The 15,164-nt window shown below is 39.9% G+C and overlaps 1 long non-coding RNA gene across 1 annotated transcript; it reads left to right on the plus strand.

Annotated features, from left to right (window-relative positions):
* Nucleotides 1-11,712: 11,712 nt before the first annotated feature.
* LOC132642700 (uncharacterized) lies at nucleotides 11,713-14,756 on the plus strand. Its single transcript, XR_009583307.1, has 3 exons — nucleotides 11,713-11,832; nucleotides 13,156-13,204; nucleotides 14,221-14,756. It is a non-coding gene; the product is annotated as an uncharacterized LOC132642700 (long non-coding RNA).
* The last annotated feature ends 408 nt before the right edge of the window (nucleotides 14,757-15,164 follow it).

Here is a 15,164-nt window from a genome sequence, read left to right on the forward strand (position 1 = left end):
AGGCCTAAATTCTAGTTTCATCCCGTTCTTGACTCCCTGCAAAAAGAGAAAGGTTAATAAGAGAATACGGGGAGGCCATACCTTAGCAGTAGTATCTCTTCAGATGGGCCACGTTCCAGTTATTACACAGACGATGCCCGTCCATGGACTCCAATTGGTACGATCCTTTGCTCGTTATACCGGTTACCTTGTACGGGCCCTCCCAGTTCGGACCTAGTTTTCCCTCGTTGGGGTTCTTGGTGTGCAAGGTAACTTTTCGAAGCACTAAGTCCCCAACTTGGAAATGCCGAAAGTTGGCTCTTTGATTGTAGTATCTTTCCATTCTCTGTTTTCGGGCCGCTATGCGGACCGACGCGCTTTCGCGTAGTTCATCTGTGAGGTCGAGCTTCACGGCCATGGCCTCCTCGTTTGACTCCTCGGTGGTATACCTGAAATGGAGGGTCGGTTCGCCAACCTCCACGGGGATAAGGGCTTCGGCCCCGTAAACCAATGAGAATGGGGTTTCCCTCGTGCTCGATTTGGATATGGTTCTGTAAGCCCACAACACCTCCGGCAATATCTCCCACCAATGGTTCTTTGATGCTTCAAGTCTTTTCCTCAGATTTTGGATTATCGTTTTGTTCGTGGATTCTGCCTGTCCGTTTGCACATGGGTGATACGGGGTTGACACAATTTTCTTGATCTTCAGTCCCTCGAGAAAATTGTTGACCTTGCCACCCACGAACTGAGGACCATTATCACAAGTTATCTCGGCGGGGATGCCGAAACGACAGATGATGTGATCCCATATGAAGTCGATGACTTCCTTCTCTTTTATCTTTTCGAAGGCCTGCGCTTCAACCCACTTAGAAAAATAGTCAGTCATAAACAAAATGAAATGGGCCTTACCCGGTGCCCAAGGTAACGGACCTACAATGTCCATTCCCCACTTTATGAAAGGCCAAGGTGAGATCACCGAATGCAGCAACTCCCCGGGCTGGTGAATCATCGGAGCATGCTTCTGACACCCGTCACATTTTCGGACAAAACTTTTCCCGTCTTCGTCCATCCGGTTCCAGTAATAACCGGCCCTGATAATCTTTCGAACCAGAGCTTCTGCACCGGAGTGGTTGCCGCAGGTTCCTTCGTGTACCTCTCTCATCATGTATTCCGTTTCACCGGGGCCCAAACACTTAGCCAGGGGACCGAGGAAAGAGCGTCGATACAGTTGGCCGTCCACTAAGCAAAAACGGGCAGCTTTGGTCCGTAGTGACCGTGACTCCTTCGGGTCATTTGGGAGCTTACCATCACGTAAGTAGTTGATGAACTTATTGCGCCAATCCCAGGTTAAGCCCATTGTGTATATTTCGGCGTGTCCGCTTTCTATGGCCGTGTTTGATAAGTGCACCGTTGCCCCGGGGTTGATTTCCTCCCCTTCGACCGAGGATCCCAAATTTGCTAATGCATCGGCTTCGCTGTTCTGCTCCCTCGGTATGTGCTGCATGGTCCATTCTTTAAATTGATGAAGCACCACTTAGGTTTTTTTGAGGTACCTCTGCATCCGTTCATCCTTGACTTCGAATACGCCGTTCACCTGGTTTGCGACCAAAAGCGTGTCGCACTTTGCCTCGATTATTTCGTCTCTCATACATCGAGCCAATTCCAAACCTGCAATCATAGCCTCATACTCGGCTTCATTGTTAGTCAATTTAGCAGTTCTAACGGATTGTCGAATGACATCCCCGGCCGGGTTCCTAAGGACAATCCCTACTCCGGAACCTCTAAGGTTCGAGGCCCCATCCGTGTGTAGAGACCAAATGCTCGTGGTCTTTACTGAGGTCAGCAAAAGTTCCTTTTCGACCTCGGGTACCATAGCTGGGGTAAATTCTGCCACAAAATCGGCCAAGATTTGGGATTTGATGGCCGTTCGAGGTTTATACTCGATATCGTAACTGCTAATTTCTACGGCCCATTTTGTTAACCTACCTGACAACTCCGGTTTATGCATGATGTTTTTCAAAAGGTAAGTGGTTACTACACATATGGGGTGGCATTGAAAATAAGGTTTGAGCTTTCTGGAAGCGCTTACCAGTGCTAATGCGAATTTTTCCAAATGAAGGTAACGGGTCTCCGCATCCCCCAAGTTCTACTCACGTAATAGATAGCGCCTGACTGAAATTAAAATACCCGCATTAGAAGGTGGGTGCCTGACTGAAATTAAAATGCCCGCATTATGAGGTGGGCGCCTGGACTGAAATTTAAAATACCCGCATTAGAAGGTGGGTGCTTGACTGAAATTAAAATACCCACATTAGAAGGTGGGCGCCTGATGCCAACTATTAAACAACTTATTAGAAATACAAGACAGCCAATCAGAAATGTCACGAAATCCCCCGCTCTTCGGGGGTGCCCTCAGCGTCGAGGAACATGTACTAGGGTGTATGTGCGACTCGTTTAGATCATGAGCTGGCACAAAAGCAAGAAAACGACTTTTACAGTATCAATGATCAGTACCGGTGAATGGAATAAGATGGAAAAAGGAACTCCATTCATTATTAAAAAAATAAAAAAAAATAAAAAACTCTATCATATCCCTCTATTGTGTATGAAGTTTATGGTTTCCGTTGGTGTAAATCCAATCACCTGAATTTAAGATGATAAGAAATTCTCCATTGGTAACAAATGGTTATCCATTAAGCGGAGGAAATTGATTCTTCTCGGACCAAAACGCCACTTACCGCTGTTGACACCTAATTTTGGCTCGACGTGCTTAAAATTAACGTTTGGGGGGCCCTGATTCGTTAAAGAGCACGAAATACATTTTGTACGCATTTTTACATTTTTTCAACAATTTATTGATGATTATCCTTATTTTAGGAATTTTCTCAATTTATTGTCATTTTTCAAGAATCATTATTTTGCACATGTACAGCGTAATACTATAATTTTTTGTGCAATTAATAATTGTTTCTTAATTTTATAGCAATACATTTTCATATCATAGACACTAATGTTTATATTTTATGCTTGCGTTATTATTTATACATGTATTAATTAACTATATTTTAGTACAGTCCGACAGTGCAGAGAAAATCGGAATAATTAATTTTTAAACGCAGAATAAAAATTCGATCAAGGTAAGGTCTCGTCACCTTTTTAAAAGTTGACATTTGAGGTGATGGGTTGGGTTCTTCATCCATTGGTTGATATATTTTTATACATTGGTTAAAAGGGTGAAATCACCATTGGATAATAACCCAAGGATTAAAATGTGCATTGAGGGGACAAGGGGGTGCGCCTTTATATTTTTTGGACAATAGAAGGGGTTTTTGTTTGTATTATAAAGGAATGGAAGGGGTTAATTTTTTATGGACTCATTTTTTGAAACACATATTTACACACACACACCACAGAAACAGTTCAGAATTTATTTTTCTTTCTTAAAACCTAAAACACTCTCTCTCTCTTCTTCACACAAAAACCTAATTATTTCTCTTCCCTCCTCCATTTTCAGCCGCCAACCACGCCTATCTCATCGCCGCCGCCCCTCCACGCTGGAGCTTTGAGCTCCGGTGAACTCCGACGCGAGCCACCAGCCCTCTACTCCCTCTGTTACACACCTCTCCAGCCAGCAACCACAACACCACCGTCCCTTCGTTTTCCGCCAACAACCACAAAACCAGCCCTTTTCCTCGCGAATCCCCTTCACTCCCGAACCTCCAGCAGCCTACGGTGACATCCATGACCACGAACCAGAACCTCCATTCAGGCAACCACGCCACTGCTAGCCTCTCCCTTTCCCCTGCTAGCGTTATTTATGTTCGTTTCAAATCTGGCCACTTTTAGCTTCATCTCCTGTGAGCCTCATGAGTTTTTGGCATTTCATCGTCGTTGAAGTAACGTTTCTAATGGTTGTTTGGTTTCTCTTTTGCTCTTATTTTTAAAGATCTGGTCGGAATTGTGATTTCTCCTGCGAACACCATTAAAACCGCCGACGAGCTCGGTCCTCTTTTTTTGCTTATTTATTTTTGTTCTACTTGTACATTTGTGATATTTCCAGATCTGGATGCGTCTTGGGTTGTCCGGAACTGTTGAGTCGTGTTCTTGTTTTCCGGTGTCTCCCGTTGAAGCGACGCCGTTGATCTATGTTTCCTTTTATATTTGTGTATAGTATTTGTTCCTTATAAGTGGTGTTTACCATGATTTTGGCCAGAAAATATTCAACCATTTGAGCTCAGTTTCCATGGACGTCGTCTACTTAATGCTCTTTTCCTTGTTCGGTAATCCGGTGTCCAGTTTTGTTCGTTATTAATTTCGATTTTGGAATCTAACGGTTTGATTGAGAAGATTATTTTCATTAATTCCTTGATACTTACTAGAGGTATCTATCATTGTTTCATGGTCGAAATTTTTGTTCTATTTTAAGAAAACTTGTTGGTTTCTTTGCTAAGTGTGGACTTTACCATGGAATTTGATTCCTTGATGTTGTTGCTGTCATTTTCCTCTACAATTAAAAACGTATATTTTTTAATATTTGGATATTGAAATAGTACTTTGCTTGATGGCCGATGAAGAAATTTCCGTCGATTTTCAAGGCTTTCCATGTACAAAGACGGGTTTTTATTTTAAGTTTATTTATTATTTTTTTTAATTCATCCGATAATTATTTATTCTCTTACTAACATTTTTATTAAGTCTCATGCAGGTATCCGGAGTTACTTTTGAAGATGACACTCAAAAGAAGTTCAAATAGCTTCTTAAATTCTGTTTTTTTTTTTTTTTTTTTTTACATTCTTAAATTATACAAGCATAAAATGTAGTGAAACTTTACTTTTTAGGGTGCAGGTTGGTGATATTTATTTATGATCTGCTTAGGTGATTTAAATTTTATGTGTTTTAGACAAATTAATATTAGACAGTTATTATTTTTGTAGCTAATATTCTTATAGTTATCATGTTTCGCTAGAGTTTTAATTCAATAGCTTAGCACACTTAAGTGAATAAATAGGGTGATTTGCCTCAATATTTAGGCTTTGGAATATACTCTCATAATTAATTGATTAGGCGTACATACTTAGCTAGTTAAATTAGTTAATTCACTTCGAGTGCAAAATAATTTCATGTCCATTTTTTATACCTTTGTCACATACCCAAGTTTCTAAGTTGCACATAACTTTTTTTTTAAAAATAATTATTATATGACATATGTATAAAATACGTATTGCACGATTATTTATGTGAATAGTCATATTAGTTATTCTTTAGTCTAAATTCTACTAATTTTTGTAAATAATAATCAAGCCTTTTTACACATCCCTCGAATAGTTAAATTGGTCCAGCCGGGAACCACATTAGTGGATTCTGAAGGATGCCTAACACCTTCCCTTCGGAATAATTTGAACCCTTACTTAGAATCTCACTTATTTTCGTAGACCATGTTAAGCTGCATATATTAATAATTTATAGGTACCCTAGTATACCTTAAATGTTAGGTGGCGACTCTGTACATAATTAATTATTTCAGATCTCCATAAGTTGTGCTTTGTTTAGCCTCGGTTAAAATGGGGTGCAACAACCGCCACTTTGGAGGAAGCTAGGTAGAGGAAAAACGGCTCGTCGGCCTTCGGTGTGTGCAGCAACGGGGGGCTAGACAATTACCTCTTCAACTCTCGTAGAGCTTCTTGGCACTCCGGTGTCCAAACGAAGTCGTTCTTCTTCTTGAGCAAAGAGAAGAAACGATGACTCTTGCCCGAGGACCTCGATATGAAGCGACTAAGTGCCGCTATCCTTCCGGTGAGCTTCTGCACCCCCTTTATGTTGTTCACGACCTCGATGTCCTCGATGGCCTTGATCTTGTCCGGATTGATTTCAATTCCCCGATTTGACACCATGAAACCCAGAAATTTACCGGACCTTACCCCGAATGCACATTTCTCCGGGTTGAGCTTCATGTTGTATCTGCGGAGCACATCAAAGATTTCCTGCAAATGCTTTAAATGGTCCTCTGTTTCCAGGGACTTAACAACCATATCGTCAACATAAACTTCTATCGTTTTCCCTATTTGTTCTTCGAACATTCCCTTAACTAGGCGTTAGTAAGTTGCACCGATATTTTTTAATCCGAAAGGCATGACGTTATAACAGTAAGTCCCATAACGGGTGATGAAGGATGTTTTCTCTTGATCCTCCGGGTGCATCCGGATTTGGTTATACCCGGAGTAAGCATCGAGAAAACTTAACATTTCATGTCCGGCCGTCGCATCGATCATTCTGTCGATGTGAGGCAATGGAAATGAATCCTTCAGGCATGCCTTGTTTAAATCTTTTTAATCGACACACATTCGAAATTTATTATCTCTTTTGGGCACCACCACCACGTTAGCAAGCCAATCCAGGTACTTCACCTCCCGGATGGAACCTATTTTTAAAAGCTTTGTTACCTCGTCTTTTACGAAGGCGTGTTTTGGCTCCGCCATGAGCCTCCTTTTTTGCTTTACCGTGGGAAACTTCCCGTCCAAGCTGAGCTTGTGAGATTCTATTTCCGGTGATATACCTGTCATATCTATATGCGACCATGCAAAGCAATCGGCGTTAGCTCGAAGAAACTCAATTAATTTGCGCCTGAGCTCCGGGGTAAACCCCGTGCCCAGGTATACCTTTATGTCCGGTAAGTACTCGAACAGGATGATCTGCTCCAGCTCCTCTACGGTTGACTTGGTCGCGTCCGAGTCATCCGGCATGACAAAAGATCTGGGTATCCCGAAATCATCCTCTTCATGCTTTGGATCTGGCCCGGTATACTTTGGTTGCTATTGGGGGACCTCCCCTCCGGTTACACCCTTTTTTTCTGAGCCGGCTCCTTGGGCCTGGACGCCGCCTCCTCTACTGCGAACATTTCCTTTGCTGCGGGCTGCTCACCTCGGATGGCTTTTACCCCTTCCGGGGTGGGAAATTTCAACAACTGATGCATTGTTGAGGGTACTGCCCTCATGCTACGTATCTAGGGTCTGCCCAATAATGCATTATACTTCATGTCCCCTTCGATCACGTAGAATACCGTTTGCTGAATGGTGCCATCCACGTTCACGGGCAACGAGATCTCTCCCTTCGCGGTTTCGCTAGCCATGTTGAACCCGCTGAGTACCCGAGCCACCGATACGATTTGATCGAGCAGCCTTAGCTGTTCGACCACTCTCCATCGGATGATGTTGGCCGAGCTACCTGGGTCAACCAAAATACGTTTAACCTTAGTTTTAAAGATAAGTATAGAAATTACCAATGCATCATTGTGCGGTTGAATGATGCCTTCCGCGTCTTTGTCATTGAAGAAAATAGAGCCCCCAGTTGAGTGGTCTCGGATGCGCTTTTCACGAACAATAGAGACCTTTGTCGGTTTCTTTACCGGCCCCCGAGGGACGTCAATACCCCCAACTATCATGTTGATTGTACGCTGGTGTTCGACCGGTTCAGCCCTTCGATGAACTTCCCTTTCCTTGTAATGATTTTTGGCTCGCTCGCTCAGTAGATCTCGGAGATGGCCGTTTTTCAATAAGCGGGCTACCTCTTCCCTCAACTGGCGACAATCCTCAGTTTTATGGCCATGGGTTCCGTGATATTCACACATCACATTCGGATCCCACTGGCCTGGATCCGACCTTAGCGGTCTCGGCCATCTCACATCCGGGATGCGGCCGATGGCTGAGACAAGGCCTGAAGTACTAACGTTGAAATTGTACTCCGAAATCTTCGGTGGGCCCTTACTACCGGCAGAACTTCCGGCATCGCTCCTGAACGAGAGCCCCCGGCTACTCGTCGGTCATTCGACCTACTTGCTACCCCGACCCGAGAAACAGCTTGGGCTTTCCCTTGACTTTTCCGACCTAAAATTTTGTCTCTCCGAATGGGAGTATGGCCGAAACCTTTTCCTCGATGATTCGGCCTTTGCTCCATAACCCTTCTTCGACTTTTCAAAACTTCTATCCATTTTGCAGGGATCGGGGGGAGCTCGAACTGATCGTCCTCCACCCGAATCTTCGATTCATACCGGTTATGGACATCGGCCCATGTCACAGCCTCGTATTCCAGCAAATTTTCTTTCAATTTGGCTGAAGCAGTTGAACTTAGCATGTTGAGCCCCTTTGTGAAAGCTTGTGCGACCCATTCTTCTGGAACCGGGGGGAGTTCCATCCGTTCCCTCTGGAACCGATTGACGAACTCCCGCAGTAGCTCATCGTACCTTTGGGTTATTCGGAAGATATCGGCCTTGCGGGCCTGCACCTTTTTGGAACCGACATGGGCCTTTACAAAGGCATCGGCGAGAATTTCGAAAGAAGTGATCGAATGCTCGGGTAGGTGGTCATACCACGTCAACGCTCCCTTCGACAGAGTTTCCCCAAATTTTTTCAACAACACTGACTCGATCTCATCTTCCTCCATATCATTGCCCTTTATGGCACAGGTATATGAGGTCACGTGCTCGTACGGGTCCATTGTGCCGTCATACTTTTGTATATCGGGCATTTTGAACCTCTTCGGGATCAGTTTCGGGGCTGCACTCGGAGGAAAAGGCCTTTGGATGTACCTTTTTGAATTCGGCCCCTTCAGAAAAGGTGGAGCCCCCGGTATCTGGTCCACCCGAGAGTTGTATGTCTCGACCCTCTTTTCGGTTGAGTCTACCCGCTTCGCCAAAGTTTCAAGCATCTTTAGAACCTCGGTAGTGGAGCCGGCTCCTGAGCCGTCGCACTCAACCATTCGCACCTCGTTTCTTCCAGTTGCGGCAGTACCCTTTGCCTTTTCCGGCCCTGCTTCACCTTTTCCGCTCTGCAGCTGGGCAATTGTTATTCCTTGCTCGGCGATTGCCGCTCTTTGTTCCTGCAACATTTCAAAAATTAAATGTAAGTTAACACCGTCGTTTGGTGCGTCCGGTTCTCTCCGGCCCTGGGTCCGAGACAATGTAACGGAATTGTGAGTATTTAGAGGATCAGTGGCCGGTAAGGCGACATTCTCTTGATCCACGGTATTTTGTCGGTTGAGTCCTTCCCTTGAATCGACGGGGTTCGGGTCAGCGGGGTTTGGCAATCCCCGTAGTCCACTTCCTTCGTTTTCCGCCACAATCTCGGTGTTATTGACATGACCGGATTGTTCGATGTCGACCATTTAGTCCGTTTTTGCAGAGACGGGCAGGGATGTTTTTGATTTTGATGAATATGATATAAATCAAGACCAAAGACCACTATTATCCTAGCCCCACGGTGGGCGCCAAACTGTTTACCCCGAATTCGGATAATCAATTGAATTTGTAAGTAGGTATAGGATATGTGCTTGGGTCTTGATATGTGTTAGATAGAGAAAATATGTATATGAGAGTTCTTCAATAAAACGGTAAATGATGACAATTTGCTATGAATATAAACGTTTATAAACAATGTGGGACACTTGATGGAAGATGCACAATAAAATAGAAGCAAATGATCACAGCCGAATCAGATATTGAGAGAGAGAGATCGTAAATATGGACTTTTCTATTGCAAATGTTCTTAGAAGGTAAAAGATCCAACCCTTACAAAGGAGGGGGATGTGCTCTATTTATAGTGTGACCTCCATGGGTTCCATACAATGTGAACTAATAAAATAATAGTAATAAGGACAGCTCTGAACGGATTTGGTGGGATTAGACTGACGGCGCCGTCTGACACAGGCATGGTGGGTAGTTGACCATGACAGGACGCTACTGGCGCGTGGCTCGCATGCAACGGCCACACGGACCAACGGCTATGCGGACCAACAACTATACGGACCAACGGCCACGAATGCTCGGGTCACCGGACTTGGCCGTTTCAATGACGAAGAAGGCAGATCAGTTGATGCCCTCGCTTAGCTCCGGTTCAAGCGTTATCCCGGTCAAGGGCGAATAGTATCCAACACACATTCTCATTCCTTACTCCCGCCGGTTCCTCGTTCCACCGATTTGCCTCATATCTGATTTTTACCGTATACAGCGTACTATCTCAACTTTTGAGATCTGGCTTGCAACATCAAAAAGGAAAAATAGGAAAGTGTGTTAAACAAAATAATTGTTGTCATGAAATTTGCTTGATAACGACAACCACTGTTTTCTTCAAAAATAGAAACCAATCAATTTTGGCAGATAAATTTAGACAATTCATCTGCAAGGCATTAGAGTTATTGGATCCAGCTCCTCTTTATTTCTCTTCTCTCCATTTTCTTCAAGTTCTTACTTGGATGATAGACATTTGTTATAGTTAACAAATAATGGTTAAGATTTAATTAAACAAACTAAGATTTTAATCATAATTATAATAATAAATACACCATATATTTACTTCCAAATCTCTTGACAATCCCATAATTATAGTTCCAGAAAATCTCATCCATATATACATTTAATGATTTTCTCTATTTTCCAAATTTTTTACGAGTTCCTCTTCATCTTTTTCTTAAATAGACTTTTTCTTTGTGAACAGCCTAATGCTTCGTGGGAGTAAATACAGTAAGACCCAATTAAATTAATATACTATACCAAAAATTAGAAGAATGAAAAATAACATTATAAAATAAAAAAAATTATCTGTCTAATGTTAAAATTTTAGTGGAATCTTGTCAATTGCTAAAAAAGAAAAAGAAAAGAAGTACCATTCATCAAAGAAAAACAGGAACACATCAAATTAAATTAGCAAGTAACTATTAACTCAAAATACAAAATTACTAATCAGGAGCTCAAAAATCTAGAAAAAAGGAGGAACTATCGGAAAGTTCAGAAATTCATAAGGAAATCTGTGGTATATTTATTATTCTAACTATGATCAAAACCTTAGTTTGGTTAATTAAATCTCAATCATTATTTGTTAACTATGACACATGTCTCTCATCCAAGTAAGAACTTGGGGAAAATGGAGAGAATAGAAATGGAGAGGAGCCAGATCCAGAGTTATTTAACACCATCATTAATTCAGTTTCTCAAATAAATCTTTTAGATCTCACTACAAGAAAAAAAATATTTGGCAACAAAATTATTTTTGTTGCAATATATTGATTATTGTTGCAAAAAAATATTTTTGGTTACAATTTTTTTTTCTTTTTGTTGCATAGACTTTTTCCAACGGATGTTATTGCAACAACGTGCAACAACTTTTTTTTTGTTGCCAAAAATACTTTTTGCAACAATAATCAATACTATGGCAACAAAAAAGTTCTTTGCCAATAATAAAACTAATTTGTTGCCAAATATTAAATTTTTTGTTGCCATTTCTATACTTTCTTGTAGTGTAATTTCCCTCTAATACTACTATCACTACTAAAAAAATGGGCATTTTCGACCTAAAAATTTCGACCACACTTTTGGTCGAAAAAAAATCGACCACGGGCGGTCGAAATTTGAAGAATTTAATTTTTATTTAATTTTTTATAGAATTTCGACCACATCGGGTCGATTTTTTAATAGGAAAAATGCATTTCGACCACGTGTGGTCGAAATTAATTTTTATACAAATAATAAATGGAAAAAAAAACATTTATACATAATTAAATTATATATATATAAAACAATTAATTAAAAAATAAAAATAAAAATCTAATTTCGACTACATGTGGTTGAAATAATTAAGTCAAAGTCGGTCAAATCTGACTTAATTATTTTCGACCACATGTGGTCGAAAATTTCAAAAGATTTAGACCGTCTCTTTAATTTTCTTTTCATTCCCCCCCCCCCCCCCCCTTCTCTTTCACTCTCTTCTCTCTCCCTCTCCTCTCTCTACCTTCGCACCACCCAACTGCCACCAGACGCCGCCACTGTTTTTGACCAGCAATCGTCGCCACCAGACGCCGCCAGCTCAGGTATCACTACAAGGAAATTGTCTTTCAACGACCACTAGTTAACAAAAGGATATAAATCCGGTGGTTATAAGGGTACTTGTAGCGACCCAATTTTTTTGCAGTCGTTAAAGTCGATTTTTAGTTCATCAGTAACAAAGGGAAAGTATTTGGACCTTAAAAGTTACAATATCCGGTTGTTAAAAGCTGAAATTTTAGGCGCCAGTTTTTCCCCCTATTTTTTCACGACCCTCTACCAATCATCCCCACCCCAGCACTCCCTTTTAGTGTCTCTACCATCTGAGGAAACCTTCCCACGCGATTTGGATTCCTTCTCAGTTATTTTCCCTTTTCGATCTTGATTTAAGGTTTGGGGTTCACTCCTTTGTTGATTTAACCACCTGTTGTTGCTGTTTCTCAAAATCGACTTCTAATTAATTCATCAGGTAGAGTATTTGAGGTTGATTTGTCAAAATTTTGGGTTTTTCTTTTGTTAATTGTAACCCTAGGAATTTATGTATTGTGGACTTTTGTGTGATTCTCGAATTTGATTTTCATTTTATCGCTTCCCGAAGTTGGAGGTTGCGATTGTGGTTGATGACTTAAGGGTTTCAATTAACCGATTTTTTTTTAACATCGTAATTAGATACTTATTCATGTTTGCTTTTCATGTCTAATTGGTTGTATGTATTTCGTGTCCTGATGTGTTATAGAATCTGGATTAAATTATGTGTTCTCTGAAAATCATGACTATAGAAGTTAGTAGTTGCTCTATTTCACTTGCTAGATGGATGTGAATATGTTCCTATGTGGAATATGAACCATGATTTGGTTATCTTTTGAATTTTAGGATTCATGATTTAGAAAGTATGCTTGATAGGGATTTATATACTTTCTGGATGACATGCATTAGTTCAATTACTTTGCTCAATAAATGCAAATCTGTTTAGTCCTCTTGTAACCAAAACATGGACCATAATCTAGGCCTTTCGCTTCTGTATCTAACAATGTCAATTTAGATCTCATAAAGAAGGAGAAATTGTGTCCTTAAAATAATCATTTTGTACTTTATGAATATGGGTATTGAAGAAGGAACTTTATATATATATATATATATATATATATATATATATATATATATATATATATATATATATATATATATATATATATAATTATGGTTTATGGGGCTTCCATTTGGCTAAGATGTGAGGTTGCCTCCTTTCTGTATAAATGTTTTCACTTTGGTTTGTTGATTAGTTAATGCTGAAATAATTTGAACGTCAATTGCAAGTTCTATTGTTAGTGACTAATATCCTTCTCCTCTCTTTTATTTGCATACACAAGCTGACTATAGGATAAATTTGCATTGGATGTTGCCTGATTGGAATTAAAGGTAATTGTTTAGTCTTCATACTTATAAAACTCATTAGCTTAAGACACTGATTATTTTTTCTTATAATCCTAGCTAGACTTTTATTAGCAAATAGAAATCTTGGCTGTTATGTTACAGAATTATGTTTAATAGAAAGCATGTTACTTAGGAGTCATTCAGAGTTCTTTTATTTATAACATGCAAAATAACATGCTCATGGTACTTTTCTTTTATATGAATAGCAAACTATGAATCATTAAATAGTGCATTCATTTTATGCTTAGCTTCCTGATCAGTAATTAATTGATATGTAATCCAAACTTTATCATTTTTTTATCTTACAATAGAATCAGAGTCTTGGGTTTTCTTAAAGTTGTTAGTATGTAAATTTCCTGATTGTAATCAGCTTCGTTATGAATGTATTGCCAAGTCCTGTCTTAAATAGACAAACATGAATTTGTTGCCAAGTGAGATCTTTTTTAAATAAAGTGAGATAAAGTGGTATCTTCTAAATTGATAAATATGGAGTTCCATGAGTACTTGTGAATGACCTTTTCTCCTTTATAGTATTTTTAAAAAGAAACGTCAAGCATAATTTATATATCTTGTCTAATTGTTTTTATCTCCAAATATGTAGCTTGCAAGTTTTATTGATAAAAAACATCAGTTGAATCAAGAGTATCCCAGGTACTGTATATTTATATACACGATTCATTAAGTTTCTTGACATTCAAGTGGAAGATACTTGCTATTCTATGGAGGGATAAAGCACTTCAATCTAGATTTTTCATTAAGACTCCTAGGATAGAATCCAAGTAGATATTTGAAACAACTGCGGGTTTTTGGAAGTTCAACTGCTATTTTGAAGTCAATATGATTCATCTTTTATTTATTTTATGATACCTTCTGTCTCTACAAATTTGCAAAGTTAAGTATGAATATTTGTTGCTTCTAGTCATTCTTTATACTTACCAAAACAATAATAATATATTTTTTGTACTATATTAGACTATTAACATTGTATCCTTCAATTTCAGAACGAATTTCAGCAACACTCTGAGGAGTTTCGAGCCACTCAGCCAAGTAGCACGCCGATGACTGACGAGGTAATACAACAATAGTGGATTGAGAAGGTTGCTCCCCCAACAAGGCATGGGACAGTTTATGGGATGCCTAATGGAGCCTTTCGTCGATACCCGTCAGCCCTTGAAGTCGTAAGTGCTGATGATGATGGGGCAATTGATCCTAAGGAGTATGAAGCTATGAAGCATCAAGTTGACCTACTAACAAGAACACTTAATTCCTCGGAGGCCAGGATGTTGGGTATGCAAGCCCAAATTAACACTGAATGTTGACCTTTTTGATTAGTGTGCTTTTGGATTCTAATTCGGCTATGTTTAAATGGATATGTATATTATGTTTAAGAGTTTGAATGTAGTTTTAATTCGAATTAGAAGTACTTTTAATTTTAAGATGTTTAAGTGTTTGAATGGACAATGTTTAAGTGTTCAAGTGTTTGAACATTGTTTATGGTTGTTGTGTTGCATTGTTGATGAATTGGATGACTGTTTTGGTTGATGAATTTTGTTATTTGACAATTGGCAGGTGGGATGTCAAAAACAGGCAAAATGCTGGAAAAAATATTCCAGATTTTCGACCACAGGTGGTCTAAAGTTAGCCCAGATATTTCACAATTTCGACCACATGTGGTCAAAATTGTACCCACAAAAATACAATTTCGACCACGTGTGGTCGAAATTTAGCAATATGGTTGCCAGATTTCGACCACATGTGGTCGAAAATCTGGGCCCAATTTACAATTTCGACCACATGTGGTCGAAATTGTGAAAATAATTTTTTTTATATTTAAATATAAATAGTGTTTTCGACCACACGTAGTCGAAAAAGTTAAATATATAATTTAATATAAAAATAATTTTTCGACCACATGTGGTCGAAAATAATTTTCCCTTAATTTCGG

The sequence above is a fragment of the Lycium barbarum genome, chromosome 5, assembly GCF_019175385.1.
Source record: "Lycium barbarum isolate Lr01 chromosome 5, ASM1917538v2, whole genome shotgun sequence".
Lineage (NCBI taxonomy): Eukaryota > Viridiplantae > Streptophyta > Magnoliopsida > Solanales > Solanaceae > Lycium > Lycium barbarum.